Source organism: Tachyglossus aculeatus, chromosome 6, assembly GCF_015852505.1.
Source record: "Tachyglossus aculeatus isolate mTacAcu1 chromosome 6, mTacAcu1.pri, whole genome shotgun sequence".
Classification (NCBI taxonomy): Eukaryota; Metazoa; Chordata; class Mammalia; order Monotremata; family Tachyglossidae; genus Tachyglossus; species Tachyglossus aculeatus.
Genome location: NC_052071.1, coordinates 46805783 through 46833074, shown reverse-complemented (window position 1 = coordinate 46833074; position 27292 = coordinate 46805783). Strand labels below are relative to the sequence as shown.

At 42.7% G+C, this 27292-nt stretch overlaps 1 long non-coding RNA gene across 1 annotated transcript; it reads right to left on the bottom strand.

Annotated features, from left to right (window-relative positions):
* Window positions 1–5105: 5105 nt before the first annotated feature.
* LOC119929904 lies at window positions 5106–27260 on the bottom strand. Its single transcript, XR_005451599.1, has 3 exons — window positions 26992–27260; window positions 21219–21397; window positions 5106–5206 (listed from the first exon to the last, which is right to left on the bottom strand). It is a non-coding gene; the product is annotated as an uncharacterized LOC119929904 (long non-coding RNA).
* Window positions 27261–27292: the final 32 nt, after the last annotated feature.

The window sequence follows — 27292 nt, the reverse complement described above, 5'->3', positions numbered from 1 at the left end:
AGAAATAGAGCCCCTTAAGTACGATAAAAAGTCAGAGCAGGAAGCGATATTAGACATGTTCAGATCATGAAAGAGAGGAGCAAAATTGTTTCCTGAAATGGGTAGCGGCCCAGATCCACAGTAGGTTCTCAACCAGCAGATTGCAAGCACAGAGACTGGAGCTGTGTCTACCCAGGTAGAGTGAGGCAATTTCCTCCATGGATACAGTGGATTCGTTGGCTAAAAGGCAGAGGCAACCATAATGCTTTTATCAATAATGCACAAAGTCTGGGTTGAAAGCACCAGTGAGCATATACAATCTTGGCAGTGGCAGAAAGAAGGAATTTGAGAGAAATACAGGAAGCTGGGGTCTAAATGACCTAGCTTAGCTATCCTCATTAACTAAATTAGTCTGATAATTGCTCCACTATCCACCATCCTTTTCTTAGTATAAATGGTATTTATTGGGAATATACTTAATGCACTGCACTGCACTAAGTGCTTGGGGATGCACAAGAATGTTTCCTATCCAAAATGACCTTATATTCTAATGGACAGAGACTACAGGTAAATTCCACCTTCAGCTCTATTTCTTGTTGGAACATGAAAAAGCATCTGGCTTCTCAGCTTCTGTTTCCTGTCAAATCCCAGTTCCTCCTAACAGGATTGCCATGAACCATATGTGGGATAGAGACTGTACCAGAACTGATTATTCTGTATCTACCCCAGCATTTAGCTCAGTGCTTAATACATAGTAAACATTCAATGAACATTATTTAAAAAGAACTAAACTCACAGCAAACTATAATATAGAAAACAAGGCAACTCAAAATGATTTGTGCATTTAGAAAGCAATCATGAGATATGGATGTGAAACGAGAAGGGGCATGGCCTAGTGGAAAGAGCACAGGCTTGGGAGTCCAAAAGACCCAGGTTCTAATTCCAGCTCCACCACTTGTCTGCTATGTGAAATAGGACAAGTCACTTAACTTCTCTGTGCTTTGGTTACCTTATTTGAAAAATGAGAATTAAGATTTTATGTCCCATGTGGGACATGGACTGTGGCCAACCTGACTAGCTCATATCTACCCTGGGGCTTAGTAAAGTGCCAGGGACATAGTAAGTGCTTAACAAATACCAATTGTAGATGACAAATCCAAAATTCGTTTTGATAATGGAAAAATAGGAACTTACCTGGAGATCTTTAGTGTCCGATCAAGACATCTTCCCATAACAGTAACAAAGTAGCCAATGACCAGTAATGATGTGGGCAAAATTGTCCCATTCCAAGAGGGGCTTGGGTAGATAGCCTCTGAGCCCTGGAGGACTAGCCCTGAGGATATAACCTTTGAGGTTATCCAAAGTATTTTATCACTTACTGTTTTGCAGGATATTGGTTTGAGTTTTTCTTTCTGGAAGGATCTTGCAGTTGCCAACTGTACTTCCCAAACACTTAGTACAGTGCTCTGCACACAGTAAGCGCTCAATAAATACGATTGATTGATTGATTGGGCCTCAGTTACCTCACCTTGTACAATGGGGATTAAGACTGTGAGCCCTCTGTGGGACAACCTAATCACCATGTAACCTCCCCAGCGCTTAGAGCAGTGCTTTGCACATAGTAAATCCTTAACAAATGCTGTTTTTTATTATTATTGTTATTATCACTAACAATAATAAAGTGTTATTAACTTAAGTCACTTAACTTCTTGTCTCCCCCTTCTAGACTGTGAGCCCACTGTTGGGTAGGGACCGTCTCTATATGTTGCCAACTTGTACTTCCCAAGCGCTTAGTACAGTGCTCTGCACACAGTAGGTGCTCAATAAATACGAGTGATTGATTGATTGCATTCTAGCTCCAAATTTTCTTTTCTCCCATTCCACCGAGTTCCACATTGTAAAGTGATGAGCATGTAGAAGAGAACCTGTCACTTTTCAGGAGGCTAGTTATCTACTCCCTGTTCCCTTGTCTCCTCCCCTTCAGCCCACCTTCTATTACAGTCAGAGGACAGCCAGCAGCAAGGTGACATGATGAGAAAGGAAACCTAGCTGAACCCAGCTTCCTGCCTTATTGGTCTCTAATGGAAACTAGAAATAGCCATCATAACAATGATAATGTCTATGAAGTTGAGGGAAGGGCAGGAGGCCCAGAGATTCTGATTTCTAGTGCCTGAACTGCTTCCTTGAGGGGATAAATCAATGGTATTTATTGAGAGCTTGCTGTGCACAAAGCACAGGAAGAAGCAGTTAGAAAATGCAGTAGAATTGGTAGACATGAGCTTAGCCTGAGAAGATCAAATTGGAGAAACAGTGTTACCTAGTGGGTAGAGCCCAGGCCCAGGAGTCAGAAGGATCTGAGTTCTAATCTCAGCTCCACCACTGCTGTGTGACCTTGGGAAAGTCACTACATTTCTCTGTGCCTCTGTTATTTCACCTGTAAAATGGGGATTAAGACTGTGATCCCCATGTGGGACAAGAACTGTGTCCAGTCTGACAACCCTGTATATATCCAAGTGCTTAGTGAAGTGCCTGGCACGTAGTAAGTGCTTAACAAATACCATAAAAAAAACAAACCAGAGGCCTTGCCTGTGTAGGTCACTGTCAAGGTTAGAGACCTCCAGAGCTTTACTGGGCCTGCTTGAAACTCAGCGAACTCAGCCCAGGGAGAGGTGTTACTAACTCTGTTATATTGTACTCTTCCAAGTGTTTAGTAGAGTGTATTGCACAAAATAAGCACTCAGTAAATACAATTGATTGATTGATTGATTGAATGGTGTGAAGGGTCTCTAAGTTACTCTAGTTGGCTTATTATTCAATATCCCGTGAGAACAGTTAACTTAACTGTCTGTTTGCCAGGAGCCACCGAGATGCCTTTGAAGGGGCTGGAGAGTTGGGAATTTCTCATCCCTTTTCCTGTTCACCATAAAAAATAAACTGTTCCAGTGCCAGCAGGGTTCTTTGCAGTGTTCAGCCACCCAAGCATGATTCTCTTGGAAAATTCCACTGTTTCAAGCATAGGTGATGGCCAGGACTAAAGGTCAACCAAAAGAATGAGCTCACTTTCTGAAAACTCCAAGTCCTTGCTGCTACAGGAAAGATCAATCAGTGACTGATGATTTATGAACATATGTGTAGATAAGTATTTCAATTGAGGAATTCTACTATTGATTTATGTTCTCATGCCCTGTTTCCATACTTTATCCACTCTTTTCCCACTTTATGGCTAGATTACTCAGCCATAGATTGTAAACTAGGTTGTGGGCAGGGAATGTGTCTGTACTGTACTCTCCCAAACACAGAGCACAATACTCTGAACACAGTAAGCACTCAAATACCATTGGTAATAATGTCTCCCCTGCTTTCCCAGGTTTTTTTCATAGTATTTGTTAAGTGCTTACTATGTGCCAGGCACTGTACTAAGCACTGGGGTAGATACAAGCTAATCAGGTTGGACAAGTCCACGTCCCACAAAGGGCTCACAATCTAGAAGGGGGGAGACAAACAAAACAAGTAGACAGGCATCAATAGCATCAATATAAATAAATAGAATTATAGATATTTACACATCATTAATAAAATAAATTGAACAATAAATATGTACATATATACACAAGTGCTGTGGGGTGGGGAGGAGGGTAGAGCAATCTCCATTTTCTCTGGATAGCATGATATCTAAACCATCTAAGAGAGGTAGGAAAGGAGCAGAGATGAATTCTAAGGGATTTTCCAAGACTTGTCTTTAAACCAAATGGGCTTACCTAATCCTTTCACTGCTGCTCCACTGCCAGGTTCCATGTTCTGTTGAAGGTGAACCCTCCTCATCTCCCCTCCCACACAACTGGCTGCATGTAACATGGGTGTGATGTGCTTTTTTGCCCCTGTTTAGTCTCTAGGAGACCAGTGACATACACACAGTTGTGATTAGGCAACCCGGCTGGGGTTATTACTGTAAATTCAGGAGAGGAAGAAAAAGAAAAAAGAATCATAGAGGAACCTCTGATTTGCATTTAAATATTGCTGCCTTAACATATCTTCAATTACTTCAGTATTTTTCACTCACAGTAGAAATAAATACACCTTGGGTTCCACATTACCCAACTGATTTTTTCAATATTTTTACATTTCCACAAGCCAAATCTCCCTTGCCAGAATGAAGAGGCAGGCTGAAGCAATTATCTTGCTGTTGTCTGAATCTGGATGTCTTCAGTCTTCCCCTCGCTTCAGGCATAGCGAGTTGTCTACACTGTGCTAAGTCCTAGGCAGAGCATGCAGACTTCCTGGTTCTTGCCCTTTAAAGAATTACCCATCATAGGAGTGAGTTTTGCCCCTCTGGAACCCTCAGAAATTATGTATTCTCCCTCTTTCATTGTTCAACTACACAAAGCCATCCCAGCCCTGCCTCCTACTCTCCATTCCTGGAATTTCATGGCTTTGAGCTTTCCTGACCCCTCTGCCCACTCTGTTCCCTTGGTCCCCTTCCATTTTCCTCTTTCAACACCTAAATTGGTAACTTTTTTTCCTACATCTCCAATGTTCCAGCTTTACTACTGCTGCTGCCATAATGACCTCTCCATGCGCAGAAGTACGGGGCTTGTGGAGCTGCAAAGTCGGGGGTCTGGGACCTAACTGGAGGGGGAAGGGAGGAAGACAAGCTGCTGAAGAAAGAGGTGCTACATGGAGAGAGGGAAGGAAAAAGGTCAGAGACTCTTCCCTATCTCTTCCACCACTCCCTACCTTTCTCCAACAATACAACAGAATGGCTCAGCGGAAAGAGCACGGGCTTTGGAGTCAGAGGTCATGGGTTCAAATCCTGGCTCCACCAATTGCCAGCTGTGTGACTTTGGGCAAGTCACTTCACTGTGCCGCAGTGACCTCATCTGTAAAATGGGGATTAAGACTGTGAGCCCCACATGGGACAACCTGATCACCTTGTAACCTCCCCAATGCTTAGAACAGTGCTTTGCACATTGTAAGCACTTACTAAATGCCGTCATTATTATTATTATTATTATTACAACAGTCCAGCTTCAGGCATTCATTCATTCATTTAATCATTTGGAGTACTTAATGTGCTCAAAGCACTGTACAAGATGCTTGGGAGAGAATGATAAAGTAACAAACAGGCACATTCCCTATCCACATTGAGCTCACAGTCTAGGGACTTCTGGAAGTGGAAGGGCTCAGACTGGCTGAAGCAGCAGCAGTAGCAATGTCCATCACGTTGGAGCTGTAGAGAAAAAAGCAAGGGTAAAAAATCGACATAGAATACGAGGGGGGGGGGAATCTGGGAGTGGGCATTAGGGGAGGCAGAGGGATTAGTTCTAGGTATCTGGGAGAAGGCAGGAATGTGGTGGGAAGGACGCAGGCAGAAAAGGGTGGAGTTAGTTCCTTGACAAATCAGCTAAAGCAGACACTTTGAGATCACTTCAAGAAGTGAGCTTTTTGACAGGGACTGGGGATGTCTCTATATTCACAGAACTGCTTTTGATACTATTTAGGCTGCTACTGAAGGCAGAGAAGTCAAAGAGTGAAAAGGAAGTCACAAACCTTCTCTTAGAGTACCCTGTTGCCTGGCCACTACATTTTTCAGCAGTCAAAGGCCTCTTATTTCCCAGAGTCACGTGGGAATGTGTGCTCATCAAGCCAGGTGAACACACTTGAAATTTCAGGAGAGAGACCATTTCCCCAACTTCTTTCTCTTACATCTTTGCTGACTGGGAGTATACAGCTGCTCAAAATTTTGTATATCCAAGGGACTTTGTTTGACTATTAACAATAGTTCATGTTCCTTGTTTTTAATTTGATTTACCTTTTCCTCTTCCTCCCCCATTGCATGAAACTAAACATCTTTGTCCATGTCTGGATATTTGGGAAATATCTGCAAGTATCATGACCTTATTTCGGATGATTCCTCCTTTAGTCCTTATAGAACACCCTCTCTCTAGTGCCTCTGGGTTAAAAATTGTAAAAATTGATTCCAAGTCCTGAGACTTGGAATCAAAAGTCAAGGCATCTTAAAGGGCTCTGAGTCCCATATCCTCTTATGAGATGTTAAGGTGGCAAATATGACCTCTTGTTTTTCTCCTTCTTATTTCATTTTTTAGGGTTTGTCTCACCTCACTACTTTCCTACTACCCAGTAAAACCAATATACTCATTGCACCTCAATTTCATCTATCTCATCGTTAAACTCACACCCACGTCCTGCCTCTGGCCTGGAACACCCTTCCTCTTCATATCTGACAGACAATTACTCTCCCCACCTTCAAAACCTCATTGAAGGCACATCTCCTCCAAGAGGCCGTCCCTGATTAAGCCCTCATTTCCATTTCTCCCACTCCCCTTTACATTGCCCTGACTTGACCCTTTTACTCACCCCTTACCCTAGCCCAACAGCACTTAATTTATCCATAATTTATTTATATTGTCTGTCTCCTTCTGTAGACCATAAACTCACTGCAGGCAGGGAATGTGACTGTTACATTGTGTTGTACTGTCCGAAGAGTTTAGTACAGTGCTCTGCACATAGTAAGCACTTAATAAATACAACTGATTGAGTTTATCTGGGGATGTTGTGGCAACTTTACATGTTAGTCAAACTGGTTTCTTTAGGCAGTGGTTGTGCATGTCTGGGGGCGATATCTAAGGGTTTGTACAGACTTACATGAGAAGTACTATTCTGTCAAGAACAAGGTGAATTCCATAAAAGTAATAATAATTTTGGTATTCGTTAAGCCCTTACTTTATGCCAGACACTGTACTAAGTGCTGGGGTGGATACAAGCATATGGGGAAGGACACAGTCCCTGTCCCACATGGGAGTCACAGTCTCAATCACCATTTTACAGAGTGAGGGACTTTCCCAAGGCCACAGAGCAGACAAATTGCAGAATCAGGATTAGAACCCATAACCTTCTGACTCCGGACCCATTCTCTGCCAGTTACACCATGCTGCTTCAAGGGGAAGAGGGAGACAACCTTAAAGGGAGGAAAGAGGGCAGTTTCCATGGTTAACAATAGGTAGTAAACATATTATTTACCTCAGAGTAGACTGAACTCTAATTGACCAAGATCTCCGATGTCTCCATCTCCACTCATTGTGTCCCTTTTAAGACACATTCCTCCTGACTGCTCCAAATCTCCCTAAGACCCATTCAACCATCATCCCTCAGCTGTTTCTCTCTTCTATTGGCTGCACCTGCTGCCAATTAGGACAAAGTGTGTTTTGAAACTTTAACGTCTTCAAAATAATCCAAGATGGCCACCCCTATGTTTCGAATTTGAAGGTTTCTCTTCCTTTTCTCTCCTGTAACCCTGAGTTGGGCTGCATGTACTGGTGGATTTTGGCAGTGTTAAATGCTCAGAAACCTCCCCATTGTAAGTTTATTCAATTAGGGTTTGTCTCACGGGTTCATGTCAGGGAATGTTGTGGCAATTTTATACCCTAGTCACACTGATTTATATAGACAATAGGAGTGCATATCTATGGTGGTATAATAATGATGGTATTTGTTAAGCACTCAATATGTGCCAGGCAGTGATCTAGACACTGGGGTAGATACAAGATAATCGAGTTGGACACAGTCCCTGTCTCACATAGGACACACAGTCTTAATCCCCATTTTACAGATTACAGAACTGAGGCACAGAGAAGTTAAGTGATTTGCCCAAGGTCACACAGCAGACAAGTGGCAAAGCCAGAAATAGAACACAGGTCCTTCTGAGGCCCATGCTTTATCCACTAGGCCATGCTGCTTCTCCTGGTATCTAAGGGCTTGTAAGAACTCTGTTGCCTCAGGCCATGGGTTGACTGGAAAAAATAACCTTTGGAACAGAGAGATTGGGAGGGAATATGAGCATATTTAAATATCTGTAAGAGTGCTTTTGTGTATGTGTGAGAATATATAGGGGAAGCAGCATGGCACGAGTCAAGAGCCTGGAAGGTCATGGGTTCTAATCCCATCTCTGTCACATGTCTGCTGTGTGACCTTGGGTAAGTCACTTCACTTCTCTGTGCCTCAGTTACCTCATCTGTAAAATGGGGATTAAGACTATGAGCTCTATGTGGGACAGGGATTGTGTCCAATCTGATTATCATGTATCCACCAGTGCTTAGTACAGTGTCTGGCACATAGTAAGTGCTTAATAGATACCATAATAATTATTATTATTATCATGTGGATCTGTGCCAATGAGAGTAAATTTTACTCAAGAGCATCCCCATATGGGTATTAGTGTATTAGTGAGTGGAAGAGTGGAGATGTAGACAATTGTATGGGCTATTATAGGTCTATGTGTGTGTTTGCACTCACAGACTCATATAACGCATGGGAACTGAACTAAAAATTCAGGTATCCGAAGACCAACTTTGAGATTTTGCTCAGAAATGAGACAAACTGAAACAAACTTTTCTAAAGAAACTTGGCAGGCTGAACAGCCATAAACACCACAAATTGAAAGTGAAAAGGGCAAAGCATGCCTTAGCTTTTCACTGTGCTGTTGCTATAACATTTTAAAGCCTTACAAACTCTGTGGTAGGATGAATAACAAGACATGCCTGGTGTATAACCTGAAAATGACATGGTCGAGTCTTCAGAATGCATAAAAAAACATCAAAACCTTCTCAGAAGTGTGATTAAAAACTATTTAAGTCCCGGGTAAACATTTTGGGAAGTAATGAGGTGGAGAAGCCGCAGCCTGAAGCGCTTTCATTCCAGGCATGATACCAGAGCTCTGCAACACAGTTCAACCTCATGGCCCTCCGTTTGCCTCTGCGTGGGCTAGTCAGAGTACATAAACCTCTTGTATACCAGAGAAGGCAGGAGGGGGAAGTGAATGATTAGTGAGCTGAGTATTTATCTTGGCAACTTCACTGATGCTTTCCGTTTATGAGTTAGAGGGAGCCAAAGGAAAGACTTTCAGCTCCAGTGAGGAGCTGGAGTAAACAGAAATGTGTAAGTACAAATTTTTCACAGGATCACTCAATAATATTTTGGACACCCACCATGTGCAGGCCCTTAACGTCCTAGGAGAATAAAATCAAAATAAGACACAGTCTTTACCTCTGAGAGCTCACAAACTAGTGGAGGAGACTGATTAGTAGGTTATCATTAAGAAGAAAACAAGAGTGGGTAGATGAAGTATTAGGGTTGTAGGGACATTTTTCTACCTAACTACCCAGACATTATCACCTCTCTCTCTAGAGACCCGTTGTAGGAAGGCCAGCCAGACCCTGTAGTGTAACGTAGTGGAAAGAGAATAAGCCCGGATGTCAGAAAACATGGGTTCTAATCCCGGATCTTCCAGTTGCCTGCTGTGTGACCTTGGGAAAGTCACTTAATTTCTCCATGGCTCCATTTCCTCATGTGTAAAATGGGGATTCAGTGCCTGTTCTCCCTCCTAGTTAGACTGTAAGCTCCATTTGGGACAGGGACTGTGTCCTACCTGGTTCATTCATTCATTCATTCATTCAATTGTATTTATTGAGTGCTTACTGTGTGCAAAGCACTGCACTAAGCGCTTGGGAAATACAAATAGTCAACTTATAGAGATGGTCCCTACCCAACAACAGGCTCACAGTCTAGAAGGGGGAGGCAGACAACGGAACAAAACAAGTAGACAGGCATCAATACCATCAGAATAAATAGGATTATAGCTATAGATACACATGTATCTATTGTGTGTATCTATGTATCTAATCTATATATTTATCTATGTATTAGATGCTTGACGCATAGTAAGCAATTAACAAATACAATAATAATGACGATAATAACAATCATCCAGCCCCTGATAATCATTGTCTTGTGGGTCTGTCTCGCCTCTCCCTTTAGAGTCCTCAAGCATGCTCCCTGGGCCAATTACTGAGAATCACAGGACTCTTAAGTTGTCATTATACATCTTATATAATTAAGGATTTGTCACACTGGCTGCCCTAGGTCCAGTTGGAACTGCAGAAGATAATCCAGGAGGAGCTTCCCAGAATACCACAAACTCAGCTGTGTGCACCTGGGGGAATCTTTCCTGTGTGAAGAGTCAGACCCTGGAGCCAGGGGTAATAATAATAAATGATGGCATTTGTTAAGTGCTGACTATGTGACAAGCACTGTTCTAAGCGCTGAGGTAGATACAAGGTAATCAGGCTGTCCCTCGTGGCACTCACAGTCTTAATCCCCCTTTTACAGATGAGGTAACTGAGGCACAGAGAAGTTAAATGACTTGCCCAAAGTCACACAGCTGATAAGTGGCAGAACTGGGATGAGAACCCACGACCTCTGTCTCCCAAGCACTGAGCCATGCTGCTTCTCAGGATAGATTGCTCACTCTGGGTGTTATGAGTTATTTTTATACTACTATCCATTCTTAGCATATCTAGTTGCTTCCTCTGTGATTCGTTTCTTGGCCCATCACCTCTGGTCTGTGGACCTTATTGGCACAACTGATCTGAACAAATCTGAAAGGATCCATGTGGAGGGGAGGGGTGGGATGCATGGCTCTGGGCCCAGTATCCAATTTGACTTTCATAAGGACCAAGCTTCCACTCCTTAGAAGTAGAGTAGGGGTGACTATGTTACCAGGATTTTCTAAGGCTGTGTGCCCGGGGTGCCTCCTCTCACAGTTACGTAAAAAAACGAGTCCTTAAAAAGTATGGTATGAAAATCAATATGAAGGACTGTGAGTGCCCAAGGGCCAAACTGGGAGTTGCGAGCATGAGACCTGGAATGAGAAAATTCATGAAGGAATGCTTTCTGAAGGAAGTGGGAGTTCACACAGGCCTTGATGAGCTTTGGTTTAGCAGATTTGAAGCAAGAGGAACTTCCATACAGGAGGAAGTGAATTCACAAGGAGTCAGAAGCAGGTGAGTGGAGAACAAGCCACTATGAGATAATTAGCTTGGAAGAAATGAACTGGGGTTTAGTGTGTGATAGATGAGTAAGAGAGCCTTAAAACAAATGATCAGGAGTTTCTGTTTGGAAAGAATGTTTATCCATTAGAGTTTTTTTAATGACCTTTTAGAAAAATGATCTGGTCAGCAAAGTGAAATGTGGCCTGAGACGGGAAAGGTTGGAGACAGGAAGGTCACTGAGGAGGCTGATTAAGTAGTCTAGCAATGATTTGACAAGCACTTGGACTTGTGTGGTGGACATCTGGGTGGAGAAGGGGAGGACCCAGAAAATACTGTGGAGGTAAAACTAGCAATTTGGTGACAGACAGAATGTGAGAGCTGAAAGAGAGGGATAATCAAGGGAAATACCAAAGTGATAGGTTTCAATGGAAGAGAGATTGGTGGTGGTATCAATTATGATGGGTAAATTTGGTAGAGGGGTGAATTTAGGAGGATTTAGACACTGAACTTGAGGTGCCAGCAAAAAGACATGCAGGGATGTCCTGGAGGCAGGAGGAAATGCAGGATTGCAGAGCCATACAGGCAGGCTCCATCTCACAGGAGGTCTCTAATGTAAGGATTCAGTCAATCAGTGCTATTTATTGAGTGCTTATTATGTGCAGCTACAACCCAGCTCACACATTTTGTTCCTCTAATGCTACCCTTCTCACTGTACCTCCATCTCACTGCCAACCTCTCACCCAGGTCCTGCCTCTGGCCTGGAACACCCTCCCTCCTCATATCTGACACATAATACTCTCCTCTCCTTCAAAAGGCTAACTGAAGGTACTTTCTGACAAGAGGCCTTCCCTGACTAAGCCCTCTTTTCCTTTTCTTCAACTCCCTTATGTGTCACCCTGACTTCCCTTTTATACACAGACCCACCCCCAGCCAGCTCCACAGTACTTATATACATATCTGTCATTTATTTATGTTCATGTCTGCCTCTCTCTCTAGACTGTCAGTTCATTGTGGGCAGGGAGTGTATCTACTGTAGTGTTATATTGTACCTTCCCAAGCACTTAGTAGAGTGCTCTGCACCCAGTAAGATTGACTGACTGACTGCTAGGTCACGAGAAGTGTGGCTTAGTGGAAAGAGCACAGGTTCGGGAGTCAGAGGTCGTGTGTTCTAATCCTGACTCTGCCACTTGTCAGCTGTGTGACTTTGGGTGAGTCACTTAACTTCCCTGAGTCTCAGTTACTTCATCTATAAAATGGGGATTAAGGCTGTGAGAACCACGTGGGACAACCTGATTACCTTGTATATATTCCAGTGCTCAGAACAGTGCTTGGCACATAGTAAGTGCTTAATAAATACCATTATTAATACTTCTAAGTGCTTTGGAGAACACAACATAACAGAATTAGCAGACAGATTCCAGGCCCATAATGAGCTCCTTTTGATTTTGAAATTTCCTCTCCATTGCCCACAACTCAAATCCCACAGGGGAGAGCCAGTCCACAATGCCAGAACTTGATCAAGGCAGGACTGAAATATGCAACACTATTGTGAAATCCTACTCAGGCTGCCTGAGTGTGCAAATTGACAGCAAAACAATGCTAGTAACTTTTCCCTCATATACAGCCACTGGACTCTTATGCCCTGCTGTTTGTCCTTTAGCTGGGTGGCTACAGCCTCTTCAGTTCCTCCCTCTTTCCTTCATCTCCATCATTCTCCAAGTATCTTCACCACCTTCTGAAAAATCTTCTCCAATTGCTCCTTCCTCAGGGAGTTGGCACAGTTGAATCTGTCCCAGGAGTACCTGGGTAGGGCTATGGAGATAAATTTGAAAGTGTGACTTACTGGTTGCTGGACAGAATCACTGAACTACCAGTGGCTTTACCCTGGACAAAATTTCTTTATTTTGCAAGGAAAAAAAGATTCAAGCAGTTTCTTCTAAAATACTATCGGGTGTTTCAGTGGAAACAGCACAGGCTTTGGAGTCAGAGGTCATGGGTTCAAATCCCCGCTCCGCCAATTGTCAGCTGTGTGACTTTGGACAAGTCACTTAACTTCTCTGTGCCTCAGTTCCCTCATTTGTAAAATGGGGATTAAGACTCTGAGCCCCCGTGGGACAACTTGATCACCTTGTAACCTCCCCAGCGCTTAGAACAGTGCTTTGCACATAGTAAGCGCTTAATAAATGTCATTATTATTATTATTATTATTACCATTGAATGTTATCTCTTTAGACACTGTCAAGGAAAAATAGGTCAGGATGCCCTCGGTCCCAATGGGATGGACCAGAACAACTAGGCAAACCTACAAACCCAGAACCCAAAAGAAATGAGTCTGAGTAGGAAAGAAATCGAGGGGTGGGGAAAAAAGTCAAGAGGCAGACAAGCTGACATTTCAGTGAAAGCAGAAGAGATGCAAAAACCTGCATGGCAAGCAACAGAATAGATTTGGCACCCCCGCCTCTGAGGTCGGGCTTTGTGCATCTTGCAGGCACTACCGCTCATAGCAGTCATATTTGCTCTCCATTGACACTGGGCTATGGAGGTGTTAGTATTCAGTGACATTTACACAGACTGATTTTATTATTGTCTGTTTCTGCTAAGGAAGCTGTCATTGGAGGTAGAAGAGGAGATGTGAAAGCACATCCCGTGAACCCCCTCTTAGTTTCAGATTGGAAGTCACAGAAGTTCTCTATGAAACCTGAGGAAACTCCCCCACCAATTAGGGAATTGGGGGAAATTGGAAGATAGAAATGCAAGATAAAATGGGAAGTGGGAATGATGAGACAGAAAGGACAGTGGAAGTTCCATACAGTGTTGTGGTGCAGAAAGAAATTAGAGGAGTAGCGTGCCTTTGAGGATGAGCACAGGGCTGAGGATCAGAAGACCTGGGTTCCAATCCTGGGCCCACCACTTGCCTGCTGTGACCTTGGGCAAGTCACTTAACTTCTCTGTGCCTCAGTTTCATCTTTTGTAAAATGGGCATTCAGTTACCTGCCCTTTGGGCTGTGAGCCCCCTGTGGGACCGGAACTGGGTCATATCTTTTAAAAAAATGATATTTATTAAGCACCTACTATGTGTCAGGCACTGTCCTAAGCGCTGTGATAAATACAAGATAATCAGGTTAGACACCGTCCATCTTAATCTGCATTTGACAGATGAAGTAAATGAGGCAAGAGAAGTTAAGTGACATGTGAAAGGTCACACAGCAGAGAATTGGCAGTCAGAATTAGAATCCAGGTCCCTGTGGCTCCCAGGCCCTATACTTTATCCAAGAGATCATGCTGCTTCTCATTCTGCTTCTGATATGATTGTATTGCATGTACTTCAGCACTTGGCATGTAGTGTGGCTCAGTGGAAAGAGCACAGGCTTGGGAGTCAGAGGTCATGGGTTCTAATCCCGGCTCCACCACTTGTCAGTTGTGTGACTTTGGGCATGTCACAACTTCTCTATGCCTCAGTTACGTCATCTGTAAAATGGGGGTTAAGACTGTGAGCCCCATGTGGGACAACTGGATCACCTTGTACCCCCCAGCACTTAGAACAGTGCTTGGCACATAGTAAGCACTTAACAAATACCATCATTATTATTATTAGTAGTAAGCACTTAACATATACCACATTTATCATTATTAAATTGTCCTGCGCTGAGAACGTAACCAAGCTTAAATTTCCATGTCCAAAATTCATGCTCTAATAGTGATAGTCTTCCTGTTACTCTTCGTTTTGCTACAGTTAAACTTGCGGTACCACATATTGTTTTTCAGAAGTCACTTTGAAGGCAAGAGCCCACTTCCTTTCTCATTTGCAGAACTCAGAGATCAAAAACAGCAATCCATAGTTTCTTTTCAGAGCAACATTTCTTGTGTCCTCAAGCTTACAGGGCCAGGAACTGAGCTCTGTGCCTTTGTAAAGCCAAGGCAACATTCCTTACATTCTTGTTAGGTTTGGGCAGATACCTTTCATGTTGAGAAGAGAAAGAGTCGAGCCTGATTTTCTCCTTTAATTTCAGAAGAGAGCAAACATCTAGAGAGCAGAAAAGGGCTCCCTTTTGTCTCTCCTGTCCCCAGGGCTGGTGGTTTATTCAACACCCCTCATACTCTCTCATGCATGCCAGTTTGGTTCCTGCTGGAGCATGAAAAACAGTAAGTGCCAGAAGTGGGCAGAAGAACTGTTTTGTGGGGGTTTTTATGGGTAGGACACATCGATGGCTGAAGTGACCACTTACCATAGCATAGTGTCGATGTCATGCTTTCGCTGTATACACCAGCAGTGAGTTGACTTGGTGGTCACTGCATCCTACGTCACCTGTGTTAGCAGTTACTTTTCAGAATTTCTAACAGGGCCCATTCTCCTGGCAGAACAGGGTATGTGTTTTTTTGGTTAGAAATCTTCAGCACTGATGGAATAGCCTCAGTAGACATACCTCCACATCCAGAGCTGTTTTCCAGAGTCCAAATTCTCTCAAAACCAGTCAAGCAATCAGCAGTATTTATTGAGTGCTTACTAAATGCAGAGCAACGTGCTGAGCACTTGGGAGAGTACCATGCAACAGAGTTGGTAGACATATTCCTTGCCCACAAGGAGGGGAAGACACACATTTAAATAAAGTACACATACATACATAAGTGCTGTGGGATGAATATCAAGTGCTGAAAGGATACGAATCCAAGTACCTAGGCATCGCAAAAGGGAAAGAGTTTCAGCCCTGCGCCCCCACACCAATTCAAGACTAAACTATCTAGGACAGATGGCTTCCTATTCTTTTCTTAAGAATCAACCTCCTTTGGTAAAGTGTCCCATGTTTTTACCAACCTAATAATCCAGAAAGTTTTATGAACAACAGAAATGTTTCTGCTTTAATAGTGCTAAGGACTGAATGAGCTAAATTCAGGAACTGAAAGGAACCTCTGGATTACCCAGTATCCATGCTTGCCTTGCTAAACCCAACCACCTTGGCTCTGCAAAATAGCTAAGCAGCATGGCCTAGTGGATAGAGTATGGCCTGCACATCAGAAGGACTTGGGTTCTCCGCTCTCTCATTCACCCCACACAACCAATCCGTCACCAAAACCTGCCAGTCTCACCTCCACAACATCGCCAAAATCTGCCCTTTCCTCTCCATCCAAACCTCTACCTTGCTGGTTCAATCTCTCATCCTATCCCGACTGGATTACTGCATCAGAATCCTCTCTGATCTCCCATCCGCCTGTCTCTCCCAGCTTTAGTCTATACTTCACTCTTCTGACTGGATTATCTTTGTACAGAAACGCTCAGGGCATGTAACTCCCCTCCTCAAAAGTCTCCAGTGGTTGCCTGTCAACCCACGAATCAGGCAAAAAATCCTCACTCTTGGCTTCAAGGCTGTCCATCACCTCACCCCCTCCTACCTCACCTTTCTTCTCTCCTTCTCCAGCCCAGCCCGCACCCTCCACTCCTCTGCCGCTAACCTCCTCACTGCCTCATTCTTGCCTGTCCCACCATCGACTCTTGGCCCACGGCCTTCTCCTGGCCTGGAATGCCCTCCCTCTGCCCATCCGCCAAGCTAGCTCTCTTCCTCCCTTCAAAGCCCTACTGAGAGCTCATCTCCTCCAGGAGGCCTTCCCAGACTGATCTCCCTTTTTCTGCTCCTCCTCCCCATCCCCGTCTCTGCCCTACCTCCTTCTTCTCCCCACAGCACTTGTATATATTTGTACAGATTTATTACTCTTTTTATTTTACTTGTACATATTTACTTCTCAATTTACTTTGTTAATGATGTGCATATAGCTATAATTCTATTCTTTCTGACAGTTTTGACACCTGTCTACATGTTTTGTTTTGTTGTCTGTCTCCCTCTAGATTGTGAGCCTGTTGTTGGGTAGGGACCGTGTCTACATGTTGCCGACTTGTACTTCCCAAGTGCTTAGTACAGTGCTCTGCACACAGTAAGAGCTCAATAAATACGATTGAATGAATGAATGAATGAATAATCCTAGCTCCACCGCTTGTCTGCTGTGTGACCTTGGGCAAATCACTTAACTTCTCTGTGCCTCAGTTACCTCCCCTGTTAAATGGGGATTATGACTGTGAGCCCCTTAGACTGTGTCCAATCTGATTAGCTTGTATCTACCCCAGTGCTAAGTACACTGTCTGGCACATACATAGTGCTTAACGCACCATTAAAAAAAATAATGTAAAAAAAATACGATGTTAGTGAAATTAGTGAGGAAAGAGATTTGTCTATAGGGTCTTTTATTTTCTGCAAGTGTGCTAAGAGCTGGGAAGCCTTCCCTAATTCTCTTCTTCCCATCCTATATCTCCCCTATTTACTACTCAGCACTTGGTACCTACACCTCAGAGTAGCCCAAAAATAAATATCTTTATAATAATAATAATAATAATTGTATTTATTAAGCACTTACTGTGTGCCAGGAACTGTACAAAAGCTGGGGTGGTTACAAGCAAACTGTTGGTTGGATACAGTCTCTGTCCCATGTAGAGCTCACAGATTCAATCCCCATTTTACAGATGAGATAACTGAGGCACAGAGAAGTGAAGTGACTTGTCCAAGCTCACATAGCGGACGAGTGGCAGAGCTGGGATTAGAACCCATGACCTCTGACTCAGGCCCATGCTCTATCCACTACATCATTGCTTCCTCTACCAGTAATTTATTCTAGTGTTTGTTTTCTCCCACTCTACTGTAAGTCCCTTGAGAGCAGGGATCATGTCCACTAATTCTATCATATTCTTCCATATGCATAGAACAGTTCTCTTCACACAGTAAGGGCTTGATAAATATCACTGATTGACTGACTTACAGGTAGAGCTCTGCCTGAAGAGATTCCGGCTGAATAATGTCCTTCTAGGCCCTTTGAGGTTAGATGTTTCCAGAATACTGGAACCATCTACATGTTTTGTTTTGTTCTCTGCCTCCTGCTTCTAGACTGTGAGACCATTGTTGGGTAGGGACTGTCTCTATATGTTGCCTGCCTGTACTTCCCAAGCACTTAGTACAGTGCTCTGCAAACAGTAAGCGCTCAAGAAATACAATTGAATGAATGAATGAATGAACTAGGAGAAGCAACATGGCTTAGTAGTTCGAGCCTGGAGACAGAAGGACCTGGGTTCCAATCCTGACTCTGCCACTTGGTGATTGTGTGACTTTGGGCAAGTTACTTAACTTCTCTTTGACTCAGTAACCTCACCTGGAAAATGAGGATTAAGACTGTGAGCCTGTGTGGAACATGGAATATGTCCAACTTGATTAGCTTAGAGAAGCAGCATGGCGTAGTGGATAGAGAAGCAGTGTGACTCAGTGGAAAGAGCCCGGGCTTTGGAGTCAGAGGTCGTGGGTTCGTAACCCAGCTCTGCCAATTGTCAGCTGTGTGACTTTGGGCAAGTCACTTAACTTCTCTGGGCCTCAGTTTCCTCATCCGTAAAATGGGGATTAAGACTGTGAGCCCCCTGTGGGACTACTTTATCACCTTGTAACCTCCCCAGTGCTTAGAACAGTGCTTTGCACATAGTAAGCACTTAATAAATGCCATTATTATTATTATTATAGAGCATGGGCCTGGGATTCAGAAGGTCATGGGTTCTAATACCAGCTCTGCCACTTATCTGGTGTGTGACCTTAGGCAAGTCACCTCATTTCTCTGTGCCTTAGTTACCTTGTCTGTAAAATGGAGATTGAGACCGTGAGCCCCACATGGGACAGGCACTGTGTCCAACCCAATTTGCTTGTACCCATCCCAGCATTTAGTACAGTGCCTGACACATAGTAAGTGCTTAACAAATACCAGGATTATTATTATTATTTATTATTATTACTCCAGTGCTTCTTATGTTGTCTGGCACATAGTAACAAATACCATTTAGCAAATTCCATTTAAAAAGAAGAAAAAGTATTCCATAGTTTTATCAAGTTCTAAGCTAAACTCCCTGGAAGACGTAAGAATTGACACAGTATCCCTAGACATTCAGGCCCACATCTAGAGTTCAAGGGAAAATAAATCCACCACAGTGAGCCTTCAAACTCAGAACCTGGGATAGTCTGACCCAGAAGAGGGATTGCTCAGACTCTCGCCCTGCAGGGAAGTGGGTGTTTCTATAGCTGGAGTGGACTTACTTATTTACTGTGAATCAATAGTATTTGAGCGCCTACTAGGTGCAAACTGCTGTAAAAAAGCACTTGGAAGAGTGTAACAGCAGCATATTCCCTGTCCTCAAGGAGCTTAATATCTAGTGGTCTCCATTGGTCTTGGTCCCCACAACTTTAATGGGTTTGCAAGGCAAAAATGTCTGAAAACCCATGAAGCCTGAAAGATTGCCTCAGTTCATATTTAAAAGAAATTCTGATATTGATTGAATCTGCCAAGAACAATGCCATCTTTTGTTTGAAAGAAGTAAAAAAGCCTACAAAATCCATATTTCTTAATGGTGAAAACATTATTACTCAAGCATTTTTTTCAGTCTAACAAAAGGAGAATTTGCTTCTGGTACTGGAACTAATGCTAGCAAATCAACATGGAAAGGTGGGGAGAATTCAGTTGAATTCATAGAAATGGATTTTCTTCTTTGAGATAGACTCCATTTTTCAGACAGCAGCACAACAGAGATGTCTTTGTATGTTCATAAAGTTATGCGTGCGCTATCATTGACATGGTTGGTCTCTGTGAATGAACTTACAAGAGAATAGCTGCTTTGTTTCTGCTTTTGGTGAAAATGTATTTATCTCCCTCAGTGGTAATCTTCAGTAGGCTCATATTACTCATATCTCAGGTTGCAAACAAAACAGATCTCTTCCTAACTCTGCTTTACCCCTTTATTTAATGGGGCTTTATGGTCTCATTACAGTGAACGAGATAATGTGAAATGGGCCCCATTATGAGCCCCATGTGGGACATGGGCTGTGTCCAACCTGATAAGCTTGTTTCTACCCCAGTGGTTAGAACAGTTGGCATGTTGTAAGAGTTTAACAAACACCATGGAAAAAAAATGAGATTCTTCTTGAATGCCTTACTTGGTTTAACAGACTTTCACCTGGAGTTGATGATTTATACTGACATTGAACAGGAAAATGTTGTAGTCTGTTTTCTGTTATAATTCACTTCTGCTTATTTGTCTATAGAAATACTCTTTTCACAATGTTACCCCCTCCACCCCAAAACCGTCTCTGAGGTAGAGGGGACATGTTCACCCTCGCCACAACTAGCCATTTCATTCTTCCCATTCTGTTGTCCTCTCCTTTCCCCTCTGACTCCCTTCCAAATCTCTTCGCAGCAGTTATTTCTCTCCAAGAATGAAAGAGGGAGTAAAAGAAGGAAAAAAGCCAGGAAAGCAAAATCCCCCACAACTAAACAAGGGCTTCGCTCCAGGTGTAATATAAGCTCCAAAAGCAAGCCAAGGATCTGGCCACAAGTGGGTGTTGTCTGCATCTCAACTTGGAGCATTGAAGCAGCATGGCATAGTGGATAGAACATGGGCCTAGGAATTGGAAGATCATGGGTTCTAAGCCCAGCTCTGCCACTTGTCTGCTGTGTGACCTTGGGCAAGTCACTTTGCTTCTGTGTGTCTGTTACCTCATCTGTAAAATGGGGATTGAGATAGTCTGTGTCCCACGTGGGGCTCACAATGTCCTACCCGATTTGCTTGTATACACCCCAGCAGTTAGTACAGTGCCTGGTATATAGTAAGCACTTAACAAATAGCACTTTTTTTTTAGGATTACCTGTAGGACTGACTCTGGTCATCTTCGGGAATGTGCAAAGCAGTGGGAGCCTTTGCCTTCCAGCACAGTTTAGGGGAGGGAATTACCTGGTGTAAGAATGCCACACCTTAACCCACCCTCCTCACATTCTGGATCGAGCCCTTCAGACCTTCATTCTTGGAGTCCCTTACTGGTCAGTTTTCCTGAACTGAGTAACTCTCATACTCTGTGTAGGGGAAGCAAGTCCCTAACTAATGGGGTTCAGGATAATTGCCCTGCTTGTCCTAGAAATTGGAAGACCCAGCGTGGTTTGGGAGTAGGGAACAAGCAGTAAGGTTATTACCCTTATTTTCATAGAGGAGCAGCATGGTCTTGTGGATAAACCATGGGCCTGGAAGTCAGAAGACCTTGGGCAAGTCACCTAACTTCTCTGTGCCTCCTTTTCCTCATCTGTAAAATTGGGATTCAGTCCCTGTTCTCCCTCCTACTTTGTGAGCCCCTTATGGGATAGGAACTGTGTCCTACATAATTATCTTATATCTACCCCAGCACTTAGATCAGTGCTTGGCATATAGTAAGAGCTTAACAAATGCCACAGTCTTCATCATTTATAGTCATCCTGCCCCATAACTCTGGTTCTGACCATCTTAGGGTTGAGGTGCCAAGTGCACTGGGGAAAAGGAAGCAGAGATAAACAAAGTACCTTTTCCTACAAGTCCTTTCCTCCCACTGTATGCAAGAGGGTTGGGGGTATCTGAGATTGGCCACCCCTAAGGATGACAATGGTTGTCTTCCCCTTCTTGGATCATATGTCCTCTAAAAAGCAGATCTCCTCCTCTTCCAGGCCTGCAGAGATTCATTCACAGTGGCCAGGTCCTGGCCCTGTAGGGAGAGCGGAATTGAAAACATAAAATCAGAAACCGGAGTCCTAAGCATCAACTAATCTAATCAGCAGAGCTGATGTCAACCATCCCAGACAGAGGATTTGCCAAATTCATTTGCTGATCTAATTAAGGACTTTTGCTCATGGAAACAGTGATGCCTCTATGTACATATTTTCTTCTGGAAATAGCATAAACAAGGCAAATGATAATGGATTCCTCATGCTCTGCTGTCTCTGAAAATCAAGCTGCTCATCATCCTCTTTGTGACAATTTATTTTAAAAGTTTATCATTAAATTATTTCTAAGCTTTTTTCTTTTTCAAAAAACAATGGTATAAAGTGTTCAGTCTGTGCACTGTAGGGACCATCTCTATATGTTGCAAACTTGTACTTCCCAGGCAGTTAGTACAGTGCTCTGCACACAGTAAGCGCTCAATAAATGATTGAATGAATGAATGAATAGGGAGAATGATCCATTCAATAACTCCATTTCTTCATTTCAGGCTCCTTCCAGGCTTTTTTATGGAAATCTCTTTGATTTTACTTCATGGAACCGTGGGTCAGTCAGTCCATCTGCCCCTTTTAAAAAATTTGGGCAATCACTACCTTCCCCTCTTATTATTAAATGACATTTCAATGTGAGTGAAGGAGTTGGCTCCTTTAAAGGTAACAACAGTTTGATCTGTGCTGCTTTGGGGCTTCTCAACCATTATGCAAGGACAAATTTTGTCTGGTCCCAAGTACCAAGGCCAAGTGAACTTTTCCATAGAGAACTCTTCTCTACTCCTGCGTAACCTGATACACAATGATAGTGGTATTTTATAGTATAATAGCCAGTGGAGCAAACAAGGCTGAAAAGATCACACTGTCCATGACTGACTCAGCTTTCTCCAGCAGCCCAATGCTGGAGCCTCCTGTCTCATCTGGCCGTGCAGGTGTGGAGTGATTAAGAGCAGGGCACTAGAGTGAAGTAGCCAAAAGGCAGAAAGTACTCTGCAATGGAAATCTGACTCTTCAAGCAATTCTAGACCCAGGGAGAGAGAAGACAATGCAAGTTCTATCATTGTTTCAAACCCTCACATTTGAGGACCTAGTAAAAGCCAAATAAATACAATTCAATAGTCAGAGCTCAGCAATAATACATATAATATTAGCTTTTCTTAAGCATTTACTATGTGCCAAGCACTGTACTAAGTGGTGGGGTAAGGATAAAATAATTAAGTTGGACACAGTCCCTGTCTCACATGGGACTTACAGTCTACATAGGAGGGAGTAGGATTGAATCTCCATTTTACAGAAGGGAAACTGAAGCAACAAAGGGACTTGCCCAAGGTCACACAGAAGGCAAGTGGGAGAGCTGGGATTAGAACCCAGCTCTTTTAACTCTCAGGTTTATGCACTTTCTGCGAGGCTACACTGCTTCAGCAGCAGAGTTCCTGAAAAAGTTCACCTAAAACATGAGGTTTGGAGTTAGAGGACCTGGGTTCTTATCCCAGCTCTACCACTTGCCTGCTGTGTGACCTTAGGCAAGTTATTTCACTTCTCTGGCCTCATTTTCCTCCTCTGTAAAATAGGGATTCAATACCAGTTTTCCTTCCTCCTTAGACTGTGAGTCCCATAGGGGACAGGGATGGCATTCAACCGAACTAACTTGGCTCTACCCCAGCATTTAGAACAGTGCTTGACACATAATACGTGCTTAACAAATGCTATAATTACTACTATAATGAGGTTGGTATTATTATTCCTTGTTTCCCTACCTCAGTGTTAAATGCTGTAGTAAATAACTGGCTCAAAAATGAGTATGCTTGTTTCCATAAGACAAGTCTCAACCTTTCCCACTTCTACATCTAAGCAGAGCCAGGAGAGTGGGAGATGGAGGGGTAAAGGGGACAGTTGTGTTTCTCAGTAATAAGGGTATTGAAGAGTGGATCTGGAAGACCCTGAACAGCTATTTGGCTGTGGCCAGGCCCAAAAAGAGCTTTAAAACGCCCCCTCTCTCTCTGTCTTCTCATTGTCCAGGCCTTATGAATATAAATACACTGATTTGCTGTAGTTTTAACTTTCACTGTGCATTCAAGCTCAGTATTATCCTTATTTCTGTCAGTTTATGGACCTGTAAGTCCTTTCCTCCAAGAGTGCAGTAAATGTCACTGTGAGTTTATTCTGTTTTAATAATAATAATAATGGTATTTGTTAAGCACTTACTATGTGCCAGGCACTGTACTAAGCACTGGGGAGGATACAAGCATATAGAGCTGGACACAGCCCCTGTCCCCTGTGGGGATCAAAATCTCAATCCCCATTTTACAGATGAGGTAAATGAGGCACAGAGAAGTGAAGTGGCTTGCCCAAGGTGACACAGCAGACAAGTGGTGGAGTCGGGATTAGAACACATGACCTTCTGACTCCCAGATCCATGCTCTTTCTGCTAGGACGTGCTGCTTCTTGTGATTATGGAATGTTTCTGAAAACTTTCAGACCTACTATTTTGTTTTATGTCTGCTTGAACATTATAATCATTGCAAATTTTCATAGTTAATGATTAGCTCCTCTCTGTAATACATTTCCAGAAACTGTTTTGCAAAGAATATTAGCTTTGAATTTTATTCAAATATTTATTTATTACTTTATTATTTATTACATATTTATTACTCTATTTATCTATTTATTTATTTATTTTACTTGTACATTTCTATCCTACTTATTTTATTTTGTTGGTATGTTTGGTTCTGTTCTCTGTCTCCCCCTTTTAGACTGTGAGCCCACTGTTGGGTAGGGACTGTCTCTATGTGATGCCAATTTGTACTTCCCAAGCGCTTAGTACAGTGCTCTGCACATAGTAAGCGCTCAATAAATACGATTGATTGATTGATTGATTTGAACAGTGAAGCTTTGAAAGTCCCTTTGAATATCCCACAAGAGCAGTCATGAAACTGTCTTTTCATTACTCCATTTCCCCTGCTGAGGCAAACCTGGCTTTGGCTCTCCATTCTCCACTTCCCTTTCCCAGTGTCAATCAATTGGTGGCATTTATTGAGCACTTACTGTATGCAGAGCACTGAACTAAGCACTTGGGAAAGTACAATGCAGCAGAGTTGGTAGATGCATGACAAAGACACACGACGCTGTTCATGTTCCTGCCATGTCAGCAACATCAGTGCAGTGTGGTTAATATAAGGCTCCAATGGAGAGGCGGTCTGGAAGAGAGAAAATCTTACCATTCCCCCACCCCCTTGGATGCTCTTCTGATACCTGAGCAGCACTAAAGTGGATCTAATGGATCAACCTAAAGAAGTGTTACCATCACCAGTAGATTTCCCCATGGGAGCATCCTCACTACCAGTTCTCAGCAGGACAAAGGGAGTAATCTGACTGACATGTCCCTCCCCAAATGGACCAGTGACCCTTCAGAGTGTAAGTCCCCTGAGGGACAGGGACCATGTCTAATTCCCACCTGTGTATTCTCTTAGTACAGTGTTTTGCACACAATAAGTGCCTTTCTAAAACATATGGTATTTGTTAAGCACTTACTGTGTGCCAGGCATTGTACTAACCATTGGGGTGGATACAAGCAAATCAGGTTGGACACAGTCCCTGTCCCACATGGGGCTCACACTCTCATTCCCCATTTTACAGATGAGGTAACAGGTCCAGAGAAGTGAAGTGACTTGCCCAAGGTCACACAGCAGACAGGTGGAAGAGCCAGGATTAGAACTCAGGTCCTTCTGACCACCAAGCCCAGGCTCTACCCACTAGTCTGCACTGTTTCCCTAATAAATATTTAATTAATACTTAGAGCACAGGCCCGGGAGTCAAAGGACCTAGGTTCTCAACCCAGCTCCACCACTTACCTGCAGCGTGACCCTCAGAAAGTCATTTAACTTCTCTGGGCCTCGGTTCTCTCATCTGCAAAGTGGGGATTCAGTGCCTCTCCTTTCTCCTGCTTAGACTGTGAGCTCCATGTGGGACCTGATTATCTTGTATCTACCCCAGTGCTTAGTATAGTGCTTAGCAGATAGTAAGTGCTTGACAAATGCCACAGTGATTATTATTTGCTGGTGAGAGGATTCACCTCATCATTATGGCCTGATAGAGTGCCTGCCCTCCATGTCCATCACACAGTAGATGCTTCATAAATACTATTTCTAAAACCAGTATAAACCCCATTCGGGTCAACTTGGAGAAGGAGATGGGGACCTCGTTAGCATTTTATTTATAGTATGCAGAACAATGACTGTGTGAGAACTATTCTGCCAGTCTTTCATTCTCCCCCTGCCATTCACAGGTGTTTCCTCCTGTTCTCCCTCTGCATTAGACTGGGAGCCCCATGTGGGATAAGGACTGTGTGTAATCTGACCATATTGTATCTACCCCAGCAACTTAGCACAATGCTAGACACATAGCAAGTGCTTAACAGCTTTAACTGGATGATCAATCAAATTTCCTCATGAACATTGTAATGAAAACAATATGTTTGATCCTGAGAATGAGAATTATTTCCATGTCTGTGTGTAACTGGACAGTTAAGTTTCTTCAGTTAGTAGAAACTGAATGATTGCTTTTACAGTTCTGTAACTACAATCTATAAATACTACATATCTAACAAAAGGACACCTCTGGCCATTTCCTAGCTATTTGTAACTTTTTACTGTTTCATGATTGAAAATAAAATTTATTTAGTTCTACTCAGAAAATGAAAATAGATATGGATAAATAGTTCCAAAATTGAATGGCTGAGTCACCAGTCAGGTGGGAACAATGCTGATTTTCCTTTTCCATATCATGTGGATAGTTATCACTAAAATGTTTTGCATTTTATGGACGCTATTTGCTCAAAATGTGTCCCTCAATGTAACACTTGATATTAAGGTACATATTTTTACATTTCATACCAGGTAAATTCCAAGCTGCTAAAAAAAAGTAAATCATCTTTCCATTCTGTGTCACCACATAAGTGAACACAGACTAGTTGAAAAGGACTATATTTGCTCAGATTCATTATGGCCTTGTAGCTTCCTTTTGATACATGCTGCAGTTTGTATTTGAAACCTTTAAGAATGGAAAATTCTATTGTGGTGCTCAGTAAATCACCAGGAAATGTGCTACTCAAACTAAGATATTTGCTGATCTGCAGTTATTTACATGTACATGCATTCACATATATTTAGGCAACACACGTGAATTACCATCTTTTCGTTCCTTATACACAAGCCTGTATTTTACATGGAAACTTCTTTATTACAGAGTAAACTGCTAAGCTTTATAGTTGGATATATTTATGAGGTGAATGGATGTGACTTCAAAATAAATTAGGGGAGAAATTATGTGATGCTCATTAAAAACGAATTGAAAATGAAAAGTGAGCAAAATGGAAGATTTAAATACATTTACACATACAACATACAAATATCTAGCTATTATATGTACGTATATGTGTATTATACATATGTATTCATATATGTACATATATTATATGTATGCATTTTCTCTTGGGAAAGGAGAAACTGAAAATTGTGTCTAGGAATGATTCATCCTGGGTCCAAATAAACGGTGACTTGTTCAGAACACCCATAATGGGCCCAGAACGTACTGAAAAGTTGACTCAGTCCTTCCAGGTGCCAGCCTCCTCTTCAATCCCTTAAATCAGCTCTTCTCTTTGGAGTCTCTCTTCAAACTCAATTTTCCACCAGGTCAAAGGCAAAGACTTCCTCTTTCCATCAAAATATTCCATTTCCAAGATCTGATATCTGCTGGAGGGATCATGGCTCCTTGGAGATTGCTGTCCCTGAATCAATCAATCAATCATATTTACTGAGCACTTACTGTATGCAGAGCACTGTATGCAGGGCTTGGGAGAGTACAATACAACAATGTAACAGACACATTCCCTA